This window comes from Theropithecus gelada, chromosome 10 (genome assembly GCF_003255815.1).
Source record: "Theropithecus gelada isolate Dixy chromosome 10, Tgel_1.0, whole genome shotgun sequence".
NCBI lineage: Eukaryota > Metazoa > Chordata > Mammalia > Primates > Cercopithecidae > Theropithecus > Theropithecus gelada.
In genome coordinates this window covers 80,409,976-80,428,209 of record NC_037678.1, presented here as the reverse complement: position 1 = coordinate 80,428,209, position 18,234 = coordinate 80,409,976, and the positions used below count along the sequence as shown (strand labels likewise).

General features: G+C 39.4%; 1 protein-coding gene across 2 annotated transcripts in view; it reads right to left on the bottom strand.

Annotated features, from left to right (window-relative positions):
• The window catches only part of PLCB4 (phospholipase C beta 4), a 415,371-nt gene extending 397,532 nt beyond the window's left edge, over window positions 1-17,839 (bottom strand). The window contains exon 1 of one of the 2 annotated variants that reach the window (XM_025399657.1): window positions 17,687-17,839. The gene's annotated coding sequence lies outside the window, so the exon portion shown is untranslated. The remainder of the gene's footprint in view (window positions 1-17,686) is intronic. The other variant, XM_025399656.1, reaches the window with a different exon arrangement.
• Window positions 17,840-18,234: the final 395 nt, after the last annotated feature.

Below are 18,234 nucleotides of genomic sequence, written 5' to 3'. Positions count from 1 at the left end.
GGATTTTTTTAAAAGCAAGAATCAACTATATGCTCTCTACAAAGAGACACATTTTAAATGGAAACACACAAATAGATTGGAAGGATGAAAAAAATTATATCATGCAAACAGTAAGCAAAATAAAGTTGAACTGGCTATATTAATAAGACAAAATAGACTTCAACACAGAGGATTACTAGAGACAAAGAGAAACACTTCATGATGATAAAGGGGTAAATATAAAAGAAAGAGTTCTACAAGCCTAAGCCCTTCATTTAAGAGAGCTAAGTACACTGAAACTGGTGATGTGAAATGACTTGCTGAAGAACACATAATCAGCTAGGGCAATGGCCAGCTATAAGTCACTTCTCCCAATTCCCTTTTCAGAACCTTTTTCCTATGATCGGTGCTCCTAATCTGAGTTCATTCAACATGAAAGCAACCAATCTATCTGATCAAAACTATCAACTTGGTAACTAGGCAAAGACAGCCTTGGAAGGAGGGGAAGACCACATTGAAGGGGTAGAAGAGGGTAGAATCCTGAGCAGGGTCTGACTCCAGACTGAGGGGCTGCAACTTGCTAGTTATGTGGACCTGAACAAATTACTTAAATGGGCCTCAGTCTCTTTATTTGTAGAATGAGGATATTGCCACCTATCTCACAGGATAGATACAAAAAACGATGATGAGGAGGAGGAGGTCAATGACTTGACCAAGGTCACTCGGCTTCTCAGTAGCAAAGCCAGGACCCCACAATGCACATCATACACATTCACAACCATTTTGCTAAACTTCCTCCCAAAGGAGAGTCCCTAGTGGAGTTCCTGACCTTCACAAGACACTTCAAAAAATGTTCATTTCCTTCCCAATAAACCGATGCTGTACTTGCGAGTAACTTTATAAAAGTATTTCCACACGGGATCCTCACACAGAAACATATATCCTTTTTCATCTACATACACGAGTTTGAGATGATCACTTTTTCTCATCATGATGGCTTTGTCTCACTCTTCATAAGATCTTAAGGTCAAAGTGAGTGAGGTAGGCAGGGTAAAAATTCAGTGATAATTTAATTTATATCATCTCTTATAATCCAAATTGAGCCACATAATTAACACATTTGAAATCATCCCTCAAAAAAAGAATTTAAACATATCATTCTGCTCAAAGGAAGAAACAGCCATTCCACTGTTTTGTGGTTATAATAACTAAAGAGGCGTCACATTCTCAGGACTGTAAACTCAACTTTCAGTTTGCTGAAAGATTCTTCAGAAAATGAACTAATACCCATGGGTAAGTCTGTGCTGCTAAGACCAATCCCCGTATAATATGTTCAAGTATCTTGGCAATTTTGTGGATTATTTGTATTATGTAATTGAGGATGTTATACAAATAGGTGTGATTTACAATCATGCTGGTGTTTCTCTTTTCAGAGTCTAGTCAACTATCTTAATTGTCAAGGTTACAGTCAAGGTCAATATATTTCACCCCAGGAAAGTAGGTGTCAGCAAGGCAGATAATGCCCACTTATGCTGCCTTATATAAGGCAAAATTTAAGAGTAAGACAAAACTTGATAATTAATGTTAAAAAATGCATTGCTTAGATACTAATTTTAGAAACAGCAGAATGCATACAAATCCAAAATAAGATATACAAAACCATGAAACCAGGAAGGAAAGTAAAATAACAGTTTGTGGCCCATGTCCTCGTCTTACATATTAGTTTTAGGACACATTTAAAAGCCTACTATGTGCTAGCTACTGTACAAATCTGATTTAAAATTTGAGAATGAATAATGCTGCTTGAAAGAGCTAAATAGCTCATAACTAATGTATTCAGATAAACTCAAATGACGAAACCAGCTCATGTGACTCACTGAAAGTTCACGCACATACATAAAGAAGAACGTTTATTATGTGACCCCATTCTATGCTGTAGCTATGCTAGGTTCTGAATAATATTTTAAACACAATATATCACACTTAGTCAGATGTATGCATTACTTAACTAATAAAATAGCACTATACTGTTTAAAAAGCTCACTCGAGTAATACTATTGTGAGGAAGAAAATTTAAAATATTCTTTTTTTATGTAAAGCAAATCAATGTCATGCTTTATAGTCAAGATGTCTTTATAGCCAATCTTTATATTAAAGAATGTACCGAATATAAATCATTCAGCAGTTATGTTCGCTGTTTTATAACTTCAATTCTACAAATATTTTATTTCTCCATTAGTGAAAAATTTAGATTGAAATTAATAAATAAATTAACTCATTCATAACACCTCCATTGTGCTGTTGGGTTTTTTCCTGACAGGCACCAAATTAAGCAAAACACTACAATGTACTTAATGAAAGTCTTATGATAATTTATCCTCCACACACAAAAAAATTACAAAGAGAAAGCACCAACTAACTAAAGAGAAATTAAAATATTTCCTAGACTACTGTTAATATGTTAGGAAAACAAAGCCAAAACCACTTTTATTTTGTTTTAGAAAATTACCCCAGGACTTACATTGATAGCAGAAAAATTCAACAAATACACATTACTTATCAAATTATAAATTAGGCAATGATTCAAGTTCCTAATTATGGAAAAAGATTTGAGCTCATTTAACATGACATGTTTTAATTATAAGACTCTTTAAAGAAGTATGTGAAATTCACATAGAAAAAAAGAAATAAAGAAACAGGCTAAAGAAAGACATGATTTATCTCATCTCTGCCTGTAAACAAATTAACTCGTATGAAAGCTCAGTGAAAGCAAATATCCTATAAACTAAACCAACTCAAGACAAAAATCACCTTTTGAAATTAGGAACATGCGTTCAAATGCCAAAATTATTATTCTGATATATTGGTCCATAATACTTTGTTTTTATATCCCAAGGTCTGCTTTCATCTGCCTGTAAAAGAAACCCTCCACTGTATTAGGTTTCTAGGACTGCCAAAACAAAATACCATAGACTGGCTAGCTTAAACAACAGAAATTTATTTTGTCACAGTTCTAGAAGTTCAAGATCAAGGTGCCAGTGCCAGCAAGCATGGTTTCTCCTGAGACCTCTCTCTTTGGCTTGACAACTGCTACCTTCTCCCGTGTCCCATGTCCTCATATGGCCTTTCCTCTGTGCCTGTACGGTCATAGATTCAGGTCAGGTCAACCTTATTTTGAAACCTGTCTATACATCTGATCAACCATGTGACCCTGAGTAAGTGCTGTAATCACTCAGTTTTCTTAGTATCGAATGGTGGTAATTATACCTAATCTGCAGAATTGCTGAGACAATGAAATGGGATTGCATTCTGAAGGCCCAGGGCACACTGTTTAAGCCTAATAAATGCTGGGTTAGGGGCCCGGTCTTAAAGAATCCTGGTAAGTTTCAACATTTTAAAATACTGCAAAGCCATCCAGTAAAGACTCAAAAATGTCAAAGAACTGGCTCAATTTCTTATGTATCCCATTCCACAGTGTGGCTCAAGCACCTGCAGTGCGTGTGTGTGTTTGTGTGTATGAGTGTGTGCGTGTGTGTTTGTAGAGAAAGAGACTTCCTCTCTGAGGGTCTCATATCCTATATCTCATATCCTGTGTGAGGAAAAGAAGCAGTTACTGGTAAGCACTTATGTTCCCCACACCATAACCCTTCTGCAATAAGAAGGTTGCTGTCACCTCTAGAAGGAAATGGATAGGAATTGCTCTTGCGATATTCTAGACCAAAAACCCTGTTGACAAATGAGGCATACCTTCCATGTAATTATTGCCTTAATGTTTCCAACAAAGCTGGAAGCACTTTGGTTCAATATAATGTAGAACATTTCCAGAATGTTTTCAGAAGGCATCTGCTGCTCTTAATTAACGAGTGGATTCCTCCTGATCATCAATCTTTATGGAAAACCTGTGGGTCTGCCATATTTATAATACTGTAGCTGAGAAAATAAAAATTGGCACACAACAAAATGGTTTGGGAGAGCCTGATTCTAGCAGAGTCACTGCCAGGACATGTATTAATACCCAAATCATCTGCACTTTTAAATTTCCTCATTTCCCTTTGGTAGCTGCACAAGAAATCCCTCTATGCTACTTATGACAGATGGGGAGAAACTTTAACCAGTTACTTTGAAACTCTTTCAAAGGGAATGAAAAATGGACAGAATGGGGCCAAGCTTAAGATTCTCAGAGGGCCTCACAGATCCAAAAAGTCTCTAAATAAAAGGAAATATTCTCTATCTGTATTTCCAAGCGCTATCATGAAGTGTTTTCTGAACAGCTGCAATAACTAAACTATAATCCTCCTAAATGTTGTCTGCATTGAAATCTGAATAATGATATATCTAATAATTAACATACTTAGACAGCACTTTTCAACACAAAGCTAAAAGAAATCTGTGAAGTCAAAAAGAAGCCAATTGTGAAGAAGACATTTCTTAAGTCCTATTAATGCTTGGCGAAGGGGGCCTGGTGAAGACTGTCAAAGACACTCTTTTCACAAGATTCAAACCACTATGAATAAACTGCTCCCTTCTGGTTTTAGAACTATAAAAGATGTTCTCTAAAAAACAATATTCAGCAGAATATTTCCCTTCAATTAATTAATGACTTTCTTGCTTTCTCTGTTTGGCATTGATGTATTTGCAGGTCATTTTGAAAATAAAATGCTACAAGAAAATAAATACAAAGCATTTTAAATTACTAAGAGTCCCACTTGATAAAATAATCTGATTAAATAAATTATTTCTTCCTAAATTTCCAACCATGTTTGAAATAAGAAATTTATTTTCTAATTCCTACACACTGTAGGAAAAATGAGAATAACGTGATTAAAATCAAACTCATAAAATAGGAAAAACAATATGAGTATGTGCCTATCAGGAAAAAAATGATAACCTATCTTCAGGGAAATGTCTCCTCTGGATCTAGTATACTAATTACAATATCAGGATTTCTGTTACCAGAAATAATGGATATAGAATTTTCAAATTATTTATCATATTTCCAAATTGATCATTCTGCTACTTTTCAATGGCCAGTATAAATAATCATGAAATACTTTTTTCTTTAATAGGTCAGCAGATGTCTTCAGTTTACTAAACTTTGGCTTTTTTTTTTTTTTTTTTTTTTTTTTTTTTTTTGCTTAATCATCAGATTGTTTTCCTGATTTACCCAATCTGCAGACTTTGCAGTAATGGCATTTAGTTATTTATTCATTTAAGAGACATCAACTTAGTCACTAATATGCACCAGATTGTTCCATTTCCTAAGAGAGTCATGCTGTGGCTAAAATTTGCAAACTATTCAACAGGAGGACTAAAGTAGGGCACCCAACCTGGACTAGAGTGGAAATCAAGGAAGGCTTTATAGGAAGATGGTAACTGCATGGAGTCTCTAAAGGCCTGTAGGAGTCAGCCAGTTGAAGAAGGGGATTGAGTGCAAAGTCATAGTGCAAAGCCATAGTGTCCACAGTGCAGCAGGCTTTATGTTCTTGGATTTCAACACAGCCTAGTATAGGTGATGCAAATAAAGGAGTTAAAACTTCATCACAGAGGTCAGGCCGTGGATGGCTTACATTTGGCAAATTAGGAAGACAAATTAATCCTGATAGCAACAGGGAGCTGTTGAAGTATCTTAGAGGTAATGCTATAATAAGATTTGTTTTGTGCAAATTACTTTAGCTGGTGTGGAGAATGGAGTCAATGGCCAAAGATGCAAACTTATAAAGTAGTGTCTATTTGTCCCCTCCAGTAAACTGTAAACTTCTGAGAGCAAGATCTCACTGATAAAGTACCTGATGTTCACTGAATAGCCAACAGAAGACACGAATGAAGGCACAGATGAGAAAGAGACAGTATAGAGAGACTGAATGAAAAAATTCTTGGAACAATCAAGACAGGAAATCACACGGACATAAATTCAGGCTAGCGGCAATAGGAATGGAGAAAAGTGAACAAATATGAAGGATATTGATGGGGTAGACTCAACAGACGGATAGCTTGTTTCATGAAGATTTAGAAACCGGAAGGAGACACAAGTTTGGAGTGAAGTTGAGGACTCCTGTTTTGTACACTTTGATTTGAAAGTCCCCATAGACTTCAGTGTCAAGATCTCCAGCAGACAACAGGATATATCTGGAGCTCCAACAAGAGGTCAGTGATAGAGGAGTCTTCAGTAAATTGGGGGTTAAAAAAATGGTAGAAGTGAATGAGTTATCTTATATAGAAAGAGTTTACAGAGTGAACACAGTCAAAAGCAATGTAGACACCTCCAGAGAATACCATTTTAAGGGCTAGGTAATGAAAGAGGTACTCATGAAGCTCTGCCTCTAATCTATGAAAATAGTGTATAATGGACACCCAAACCCTTGAAATCAAGGACTTCAGGAATATATAAGGGTAAAAGCAAAAATGAATTAATCTAGTGCAATTCCTTCAAGATGGAGAGGTGATACGACTTTTCCAGAGTAACCAACTCTGAGAACTTGCAAAGTAGTAGTTGCTAATAACCAGTATCTCAGTTTCTTACTCCATGCAATTTGGAGGTAAGAAGAAATAAACTCTGATATTCCTTATAGCAGTATCATTTTATGATTCTAATTAAGTTCCGTTGCTTGTTCATTCAGGACAAGTACACAAACCAAAGAGCAGACTTCACCTTTTCAAACAACAGGGCCAAGAAAACGAGAGAATAAATGAGCCTGAAATTTCAGAATCTTACTGCCATGCTGAACAAATGGGGAAATACAGCTTGTTCATTTCTACTCAGTGATGCTAATGATTCCGTTAAATTGACTTCTTTGATGGAAAATTACTGTTAATAACCTTAATTTCCTCCTAGTCTCTTCTCCCAGGTACTGACATTTTAAATAAAATATTTTTTATAAAATATTAAAAGCAAAGGAATTATGTCTATCTTAGGAATCCAACTCCATGTCGAGAGACTATGAATCCCTTCTGTCTGTCCTATCTATAAGCCCACATTTTTGGTTAATCAGATAAACATATAACATTTCCCATTCTACGCATTTCCCAAGAAGCATAAAGCAAAATCCATTCCAAAGGGAACTAAAAAAAAAAAAATATTTAATGTTACTCTAAGGCCCACCACAAATTATACTGATAGCAGCCATGTGGTATTGTAGAAGATTCCCAATTTCAATTTCAATTTAATCAATGTAGATGCAGTTTTATTTTCTTTGTCCACAAAACCAGACCATAAGCTTTCTACCCTGGACTGACTGCTTAACCTTGCAAACCTCTGTTCTGGAGGGCAAGTGGGTGGGGGTCTGAAACTGGCCTTCCCAGACCATTCACCTACTTTTTCCACCCTCATCCTCCTCTCTCCTGCCCTCTGGTTTCTGTCTGGGTTTGGCTAATGGAAGGCACCAGCCAACATTTAGGACACAGGTAGAGAGTGAGGAAGGTATATATATTCCCCTCTGTCTCCCTGGAGGGATATTACAGGCTGACAGGGTCCCTCTAGAAAGGGATACAGCTCTTGTCAGCCTTTCTTGCCCCTTCCTTAGAGTAGGACTAACTCCCTGTCACTGCTGGGTCTTTCTTTAGCACCCACCCTGATTGTGTTCCCTACACCTGCCCACATCTTCCAAAGGGTCCCTTTAACAAGCCCTCCTCAAAGGACTTGGCATACACATGCCATCTGCTCCCTAGCAGGGCCCTGAATGATACAGGTTGAAAGAGTGACCAGGTGGTGCCCTCCACTGTGCTTTCACAGACATTATCAAAGGAAATTGTCTGTAAACTGTGAAACACTATAACATTTCCATGAGCAAAACCTAGCACAGACTTTCTTGAATATGTAAGGTTTCAATGCCAAGGAAATATGACTGTCCCACCATATTTCTACAATTCACAGTGTGTTGTAAAAATAAACATGCAGAAGGCATACGATCAGAATCTGAATGTCACTGCCAACCGAACCAGAATTTTTCTTAAAAATGAATATCTGGAGAAACAGATGAAAGAACTAAATCCATCTTTGGGAAACAGAAACAGTATTTAACTTTCCTGTCATTTATCTAATCAAGACTCACTAACCCTGACTGAGTCTCAGTCTTTCAAGGAATGTTGTAAAATTCCAAATAATTCACTTCATATTATTGATAACAATTACAGTTATCAAAGTAGTCCCTTCTGAAAATAGGAATCAATCAATGACCTAGATTTCCTGTAATATTTCTCCCAATATCTCTTTAAAAGAGAACATGATGTAGCGGCCAGGCATGGTGGCTCACACCTATAATCCCGGCACTTCAGGAGGCTGAGGTGGGCGGATCAGTTGAGCTCAGGAGTTCGAGACCAGCGTGGCCAACCAATATGATGAAAACCCCATCTCTACTAAAAATGCAAAAATTAGCCAGGCTTGGTGGTGCACACCTGTAATCCCAGCTACTCGGGAGGTTGAGGCAGAAGAATCACTTGAACCAGGGAAGCAGAGGTTGCAGTGAGCTGAGATCGTACCACTGCACACCAGCCTGGGCAACAGAGTGAGACTCCACCTAAAAAAAAAAAAAAAAAAAAAAAAAGAAAGGGAAGGGAAAGGGAAAGGAAAAGAAAAGAAAAGGTGTAGTTTCTAATTTATATAGTCCATTATCTACATATCATTTCTAAAAAACATGGCCAGGCCAGGCACAGTGGCTCACACCTGTAATCCCAACATTTTGAAAGGCTGAGGTGGAAGGACTGCTTGAGCCTAGGAGTTCAACACCAGCCTGGACAACATAGCGAGACCCTGTCTCTACAAAAACAGAAAAAACTAGCCAGGTGTGGTAGTGTGCACTTGTGGTCCCAGCTACTTGAGAGGTTGAGGCAGGAAAATCACTTGAGCCCAGGAAGTTGAGGCTGCAGTGAGCCACAATGGCACCACTACACTCTAGCCTGAGTGATGCAGCAAGACCCTTTGTGCACATGTGTGAGAAAATAAAATAAAATATAAAAAAATAAGAGTCATGGACATTAAATTCAGGTATTCATTAAATAAAACTATTAAATAGCATTATCTCCTAATCTTCTCATTCTTTTTTAACTAAAAAGTAAAAGAGATTCTTAAATAATGAGTATTTGAAAATCTAAAGCTACAAACACACCTGGATAGGATTTTTTAGCAATGAAATTAATTTTCCCAGGCCAGTATTAACATCTGATCTGTCTGTGTTGGCTGTGGACCACCTCACTTCTCTAACCACAGATTAAAGGGTGCTTATGGACGTTTTCCTGCTGGGAAGGGTCTAGAGTTTCACAGCTCACCAGATTGATCAGAAAACAGATTTTCAACTCTCTGATTTACAAGGTATGTCTTTCTTAAAGAGTTTTTACATTAGCCCCTTAACTGATCAATTCGTTTTGTTTAAGAATTGCATTTTCAAGGGATTTTAAGGACATAGTCTATTTCTAAAATCACCTCCTGGTATGCCATATACAAGTGAAATCTAACTGAATTAGTAAAGCAAGGTAACAATATGGGACATGATGCAATTAGAGGCTATGTTCAGCTGCATCATCAGAGGTTCCACAAATTTCATGGAGACCTTTTTAAAGGCAATTCATCAGTGCTCTGTCAAAATTTGAAGTGTGCATAGGCTTTTGACCAAATAGTTCCATTTCTAGAAATTTAGCTACAAAAAAATCTTCTCACACATGTGCACAAAGACCTATGAACAAAGATCTTGAATCTTTCAGTGTGCAATAGTGTCAACAGAAGAATGGTTAAATAAAGTACAGTACATCCATACTACCAAATGTTATGCAATGTTAGAAAGAACAAGATAACTAATATATTGACATGGAAAGCTCTCCATGATATACAGTTAAGTGGACAAAAGCAAGTCAGTCACAGAAAAAAAATGTATACAATATGATCCAGTTTATGTAATAAGAAAATGACATGTATATATACCTATATATGTAAATGTATGGAAAAAAGGAGGGAAAGAGGCTATCTAAACTATTGCCAATGACTATACCAGGGAATGGGTGTACGTGGAAAAGGGTACTTTGCATTTTGCTTCCATATTTCTGCATCATCACTTCAATTGGAACATACTAATGTATTACTTACATCATTTTAAAAAACCAATGAAAACAAAAAAATTGTAAGAAATCCCAGAGGGGGCTTTGATGATTTGTCCAATAATAACGTCTTCACAGATACGAGAGAAACACATCCCGAAGGAACTGCATTTTCATTTGATCCAGTGTGGTCTCTCATTTAAAAGCACCAAGGAAAATGAGGGCTGTTAAGTGGACTGCACCTTGAAACACTAGCCTGCAGAAACAGATCTGTATTCCATATTCCAGGACAAATATAGCTACTACCAAATAGCAGGGGGGACATCTTGTGACTGGTTAGAGCTCACATCAGTGAGGCAGGCAAGAGAACCTCTGCGTCTCCATAAATGAAGTCACCCTATTTCTCTACACTTGGGTGTATTTATTTATTTATTTATTTATTTATTGAGACAAAGTCTCACTCTGTCACCCAGGCTGAAATGCAGTTGTGTGATCTCGGCTCACTGCAGCCTCTGCCTCCGAGGTTCGAGCAATTCTCCTGCCTCAGCCTCCCGAGTAGCCGGGATTACAGGCGCCTGCCACCATACCCGCCTAATTTTTGTATTTTTAGTAGAGACGGGGTTTTGCCATGTTGGCCAGGCTAGTCTCAAACTCCTGACTTCAAGTGATCCACCCTCCTCGGCCTCCCAAAGTGATGGGATTACAGGCGTGAGCCATCACACCCAGCCAGGTGTTCTTATTTTAAAGGAGCATCATGAAACAGGAGAAAAAACCATGTCCTTCCCCCCTCAACTTTGTAATTTGCCAACAGCTTGGAAAAAATGGGGTACAGGGAAAGAACAAACAAGCAGAAATTCAGAATCTGAAATCTATGTACACTGGAAATAAATGACCATAACAACCTTTATAAGAAATTTTACAGCCAAAAAAATTAAAGGGCAAAACAAAAACTACTGACATTTTCTGGTACACGGTGTTTCCAAGCCCTTACAGTTAACAAAAGGCTCAACATGGGAGCTCCTGGGTCCAACCACAAATGTGCTTTGTTTGGCCACACCATGGGCTGACAGGTTTGTTTTTCATGTTAATTATTTCCAAACATTTTAAAATGAGAAGACTCCAAATAAATCTGGATTTCATGCTTCTCTTGAAAATGTAGAGGCACTGATAATCCTGAGCCCTAGGCCCACCTGGCAGAAATCTGTCAGACCCGAGTGGTAGCTGCCCCATGGGAACGGGCACAATTGGGCCCCCGGATGGGCGCAAGCCTCACCACTCCCTAAGGTCTCTGACACCTGGTCAGCCACACTTGGGCCTTTCACTTACCTGGCCCTTGGAGGAATCAGAGTATACAACACCCTTACTACAACCATGAGGAACTTCACCAGGTAAAACCAGCCTTCCAGAAAACTAAAGGCCATTTAGGCTACCACAAAGCAGCATTTAGTACTCTCCCTATCACAGATTTCTGGCATGCAACTGCACAAACAGAAGTACCTAGAATTAGATAAGAATGCACAGTTTTATCCTCAACTTCTTATTCCAATTCCATATTCACAGCAGGATTGCCAGAAGCTTTTGTCACATCTCAGCCTAGTCACTTAAAATAATTATCACAAAACTTGTTACGGTAACAAGTCTTTCTGCAGCATGCACCAGCTTAATGACAGGTAATACACAGTATGGTGGTTAGAAGTTGGAGTTCTGATGTCAGCCTACCTGAGTTTCAGTCTCAATTCTAACTTTAACATCCTGGGATGATTAACTTAACGTCTCCTAACCTCAGTTTCCCCAAATATAAACTGGAGATGCTATTAGGACACACCCAAAAAGGCTGTCAGAAGGATTAAATAAAGTGGCACATTTTAAGTGCTCAACAAATGTCTGTTGTTTTATTTTGTTGTGGTTATTATAATACTATGTAAAGCAGAGATGTTGAGTACTCTCAGAGAAACTCCATGGAAAAACAAGAGCTATGATGACTGCCCCTGAACACCAGAGAGCCCTAATTCTTCTAGTGGAGGTCTTTCTCCCTCCAGGCCTAAATGGCTTATATGTTTTGTTTTGTTTTGTTTTGTTTTGTTTAAGAAAAAAAAAAGGCTAGCTGGGAGACAGATACCCTGGGGACAGCATCTGGCTCACTGAATTATATTCCGAAACACCAAAGTCACAGAATTTTGAAGCTATTAGGACTGAGTTAATATTAGGTCCCTCTGTCCAAATGCAGTCACTGGGCTTGGCAAGTCCAAAGGAAGATCTGGTACTTCATGGTGGTCCTGTGGGATGACTGAAACTTTCTGTACTTGCAGAGTGGCAGAGTAAGTGTCCTTTGTAAGTTTTATAGGAATTTTCTCAGGCTGTTTGTATGGATAAGGTCAATGCCGTCTACCCCTATAAAGGAGAACAAGATGAGAGCCATAATACTAGTAGTACCATTAGGAGAAGGGGCACTAGCACTTGTTAAACATGCTTTAATTATTCAGGAGCGTAAGAAAGGCAGTGTATCTTAAAGGAATGATTTTCCTGGCCCAAGGGTGTTTCCATAGCTACAGGTGGAATTTCCCAAACCTGGGCATACCCAAAGATCCTAGGATCCTTTGCAGCTGTAGTAGCAGCAGTAACAGTATGCTGCATCATTCACAGTGCAGCACCAAGCACTTTTGCCCCATAGGGTTATTCTCCTCATTTTACAGATAGGGCAACTGAGGTTCAGAGTGGATGCCCAGGGTCACACAGCTAAAAGAGGGCATCTGTCAGCATTCAAGCTAAAACAGGGCATTTGTCAGGAAATCAGTGCCTGATTCCAATGCCTGAAGGTCTCAGCAACCACTGCTCAACGCAAACCCACAGTGAAAAGACCCACCGAGCCAGGGGCCTCTGGGAGGAAGCATTTCTTGAGGAAACATCATCTTCACCTTGTGTGGGTCATGAATGCCCTTTGCAATATGGTAAACCTTAAAGACCTTTCTCAGCATGATATTTTCATTTTATTATTATCTTTTTAATAGAGTCTCACTCTGTCACCCAGGCTGGAGTGCACTGATGCAATCACAGCTTACTATAACCTTGAACTCTTGGGCTCAAGCGATCCTCCTGCCTCAGCCTTCCAAGTAGTTAGGATTTACAGACATGTGCACCATACTCGGCTAATTTTTTTATCAGTTTTTTTTTATATAAATTGATCTTACTGCGTTACCCAGGCTGGTCTCAAACTCCTGGCCCCAGGTAATCCACCTACCTTCCAAAGTGCTAGGATTAGAGATGTGAGCCAGCATGCCTGGCCCAGCATAATATGTTTAAATATATAAAATTAAATACTTAAAAGTACAATGGAAATCAATCTCACTGAAATATAAATATCAAAATAACTTTTTAAAGGGATATGTGAAGTAATACATGTGTTTCTCTTCAACCCACTAAATGCCAAGATCTAGTAGTAGCTCTAACACCTGCCCCAATTGTCACTTGGAAGTCAGTGAATATAAAGATGTAATTCATTTGCCACCTACATTCGTGAACCCACCAAACGGCATCCTTAGCCCTAAAATGAAGAACTCCTGTTCTGGAGAAGAAAGGGAGGTGTCAAATGTAAAATCAAGGGTCTGTGGTCTCTTCTCCCTGGATGAGCTGTTTACAATTAATTACTTCAAGTTGCTTTTTTCTTCCTGTTTCTAAGGAAATGGCTACTTCAATTCACTCATGTCTGGAAGCCAAAGACATGTTTTAATTGTTCAGGAGGACAAGAAGGGCAATGTATCTTAAAGCAATGATTTGCCTGGCCCAAGGGTATTTCCATAGCTAGAGGTGGAATTTCCCAGCCCTAGGCACACCAACAGATCCTGTGAACTTTGAGGGAGACTCCCAGGAAAGGGGAGAAGATAACACTATCTTATGGTCACATGGTGTGTGACATTCTCATTGAAGGTTTCATAAGTAGTGAGTAAGAGAGGTGTTCAGAGAAAAACCTTCTGGTTTATGTCTGTTTCAACTATTTTGATTTAATAAAGGAAAGGAAAAGTAGACAAAGTTCATGCAGGGAAAATAAAGACTCTGCTGGTCATTCATTCCCTGGAACATAAGGATCTCCTAGCTGAGATTTGAAAGGTATAGCATTATTACTTTCATCTCCTAGAGAAACTTGGGTTAACGCCTTCAGCATAGAAAAGCATCCAAAGGCGTGAGCTTCCACCCAGATTCTTTCCACCCTTCCACCCAGAAAAAGGGGTTTGGGAGTGGTTGTTGCAATGAAGTGAAGTGGGCCTTACAAATAAAAGTTATTCCAGGGTGATATTTTCAAAGCAAGCTTAATTCCAACCAAGACAATGCAAATGTCACGCTCATCCACTCGGTAATGCATAATCACCCAGGTCTGCCTCCACTGGCAAGGAAGTAAACTCATTTTTATATTTGGTTAGCTAAAGAATCACAGCCTAGGAACATGTAAAACCTTTATATCATTCTAAGGCACAACTAGATAAACAATATTACAATTTGAGAAAGTATTTCTACTTTAAAGGGTGAGGCTTTATCAAAAGCAAAACTATTAAACAAACAGATACTAAGGAATAGAAGAAAGAGCTACACAAGGTTATTCTTTCCCCAATATGAGAGAGAAATAGGAAAATGTGGAATGGACAGCACTGAGAATTAAGCAGTGTCCTTGCAAACACAGTTAACATCTGAAAACCAATAGCAAAACCACAGTAAGTCACTGCTGCCACCCACCAGCGATGAAAAGCTGTATTTATTTCCCAATAGGCAGATAAGTCTCCTTGACAGACACTAATATGGCCTACACATTCATATATTACGAGGTGAAAAGCAACTATTTTAAAAACTTCAATCTGGACATAAAATACCAACTGTGATCATTAAAATGTCCCCATTAGTCCTTGACCTAATTTTGCACATCAAATACAGAAGTTCTTGATTTTACAGGGACTCACTGTGGAAGACAGTTTATTAAAAGACCTGGGCCATTGGTGCTAATCAACATGCTGTTTCACCCTTACTTTATAAGAGATCACAAACAATAATTTAGTCACAGTCTGCTAAATAATTTTAAGTTTCAAAGAAAATTTATACTTCCCCAAGAATAGTTGAGTTCACTATTAAGTGTGCAGAACATGAGAAATCCAAAATCTTTCTTACATTACCTAAGTGTTCTAATCCAAAAACATAAAATTTACTCTCAAGATTTCAAAATAAAAAATCAAACTCAGCTAATTACTAATTTTTTAAAATAATCTGCAAAATGTTTTCATTAATTCTGTTATTTGAGTTTGCCAGCTGCATCTAAAAAACTGGGGATGAAAATTCAGACACTAAACTCAGAAGCTAATTTCATTTATATTGTTACACCCTTTCACAAATTAGCATGCTAATGTGATCGCAAGGAAAACAGCACAGCAGCCCTGAAGCTCACTTTCACCTCAATTTTACTTAGAGGGTGGGGTAAAGATGAATATCAGGCAAGCATTTCAATTCTTAATAAATCAAACCCCAAAATCAAGTTAGTGGTATCTTAGGAAAATACCATGTTCATTGAAATTGCCAAATATAACTGCCCCATGTTGCCAAAGTCAGCAGTATACATTAATCTAAAGTCAGTTGTGCATAATCTTGGGAAAGGCAAACTAGCTGTGCTATGGGCACTGAATGGACTTTGCTGTGGTTGAAATATTTCAGAGGTGATACAGATTTTTAAAATCTTTTTCTGCAAAAGGTTTTTGATAACCTGTAACACTTTTATAACTACCGTATTTCTTTATAAGGCAAAAACACACCGCCTCACGATTCCAGGACATGTAAGCAGTTTAACATCACTCACATTTTCAGGCATACAAATATAAAACTTCCAATAGAGTATTTTAGAACAAAGCTTTCTGCGTGGGTATGCATTTGCAAAATAAAGGTAGAATTATTCCGACAGATTTAAATGTGCACCCAGTGATCAAATGGAGTCAGAAATTCTGTTTTGACAGTTACTTGTAGAACAGCATTTTCAACAGCGATTAATTCAGAGCTGGGTAGTAATATCATCAAAACTAAGTTCTGATTGTTGAGTAATAATATAGTTGGAAGGAAGTGTAGTCCATAAGCTAATACATGGTACCTTTAGCTATGTTACAATATGTCACATTCAAAAGGTTACTCGTCTGGCAGCAAGTCTTATGTTCATAAAAGTGCCAATAAAAATGTTTTGTCATTTCAAAAAGTGATTTTTTATGAAAACAGGTGAACTCCAAAGATGGCAATCATTTATTAAACTACTACAGTTCAAAAGGAAGATGATATAATAGATCAATACACCAGCTGAGAATCATGCAAGACTGTCCTACGAAAAACAGCATTCTGGATTACATAACACAGATAGTGAGGGATTACACCTCGTGCCCCTGCTGAGCTAGAGTTTTGATCTTCTGTATGATTCTATAACTGAGGCCACCCAAATTTGAAGAGCATAAAATATGAGGGTCTCCGTTCAACCACACATTTCAGAAAACAGCAGTCTTGAAAACAATAAAAGAATAAAGCTAAAATTTTACCCCCCCACACACACACCTACACACACACAATTTTCCTATACTGAAGAGCACAACTGTTCAGATACTTTCTTAACCTCCTTGGAGCCTCCCCAGGTAAAGTCACCAGTTGCTTTTCCTGGTCATGTTTACATTATAAATCTGATTTCTCTCTAAAGGGGAAATTCAATATCATTTTTAAATGATATATAGCTGCCTATGTTTGAATGCCACTATTGCCAGACAAAAGGAATTATTAAGCAGCTATCTCCACATATATATAACTTAAATATATAGACCACTACATATCACATATATGGTAAAAAGAAAAAAAAAAGACCTTTCCTGAATATTCTAGCCAAAATTAAATTTCAAATACATGTTTTAGAACAATAGCTAGAATCACTATAGAAGTTAAGAGGAAAAAAAGTTAGAAGAGTAGGGTCATCTTTCAGACATATCCATATTTATGGAAACTATAGTGGGGCAGTTGTGTTTCTCTCTAGGAAAATGCTAGTTTTATGATTCTAGATAAAGTTGCACTTAAACACACTTGGAAATTAGAGAATTCCATATTTCCATACTTCGATTCAGTACCATGAATACGAAGTCTACACTCAGAAGTATTGTACTATACAGAGTCTAACCGGTTAAAGCAAAAGCAACTTTAAAATTCTAAAAATAAGGATTTCCTTCACTAATAGGCTTTTAGGAGGCCCGAACCCTGCCCCCAATGAGTGCTAAGCCTGTCAGTGTTGTTTTAAGTGGAAACGGTCAATCATTTCTATGATTTCCCCAGAAGAGGCGAGAAGATCCACACGCATACACATTTACATGCGTTGCACGGTGCCAACTATTTCCAACCAAAATAATCATACACACGTCGAGCCGAGCTATTTCTAGCCCAGAAGAGGGTGAAGGTCTGGAGAGAGTCTGAGGAAACCCAGCAGGCGATGACTACAGGGGAAGGGGGATGGCGTCTGGGTCCCCTGCCTCCCGCGCGCACTGGGCGCCTCGCAACCGGCACCTGCACGGGGTCCCCGCTGGGCATCCGGGTGCGCGCGCCCGCGTCCGGGACGCACCCGCGGAAAGCAAACAAGCCCTGCAGGCCAGGGCGGGCGGGAGCATCCTCGGGCGGGACCCGAAATGCCTTTTCCTACCTGTCACTTTGCCTGGAGCTGCTGCCGGGGATGCGGTGACGGCCGCTGCCTGGAGACCCAGTGTGTACGCGCGTGTGTGTGCGCGCGCGTGTGTGCGGGTGCGTGTGTGTGTCTGTGTGTGTGAGATCTTGTTAGCGGTGCAGCTCACTTACTGCTCCCGGCGCCACCACCCCCTCCCCGCCATAAAGAGCCGCCGCCAAGCCCCCTCCCGGCGCACCCCAGTCCCGCCCTCCCTCCTGCCTCCGCCCCCCCCCTCCTCGGCCTCCCAGCCTTCCCGCCTCCCCGCCTCCCCACCGTGCGGTCCTTACCTCAGCTGAGGGCGGGGGTCTCCGCTGTGGCTTCCCGGCGAGCCCACGGGACAGCGCCGACCCGCCCGCCCACCGCCGGGCCCTGCGCGTCCCCGGCTCCGGGCCCCGCCGCCCCTCCGCGGCCCGCCGCTCCCTCCTCCCCTGCCCCCGAGCCTCCCTCCTCTTTCTCGCCTCCCGGCTCCGGAGCCCGAGCTGTCGCCTCGCAGCCCCAACCTGCCCAGGCTACGGAGCATGCCCAGT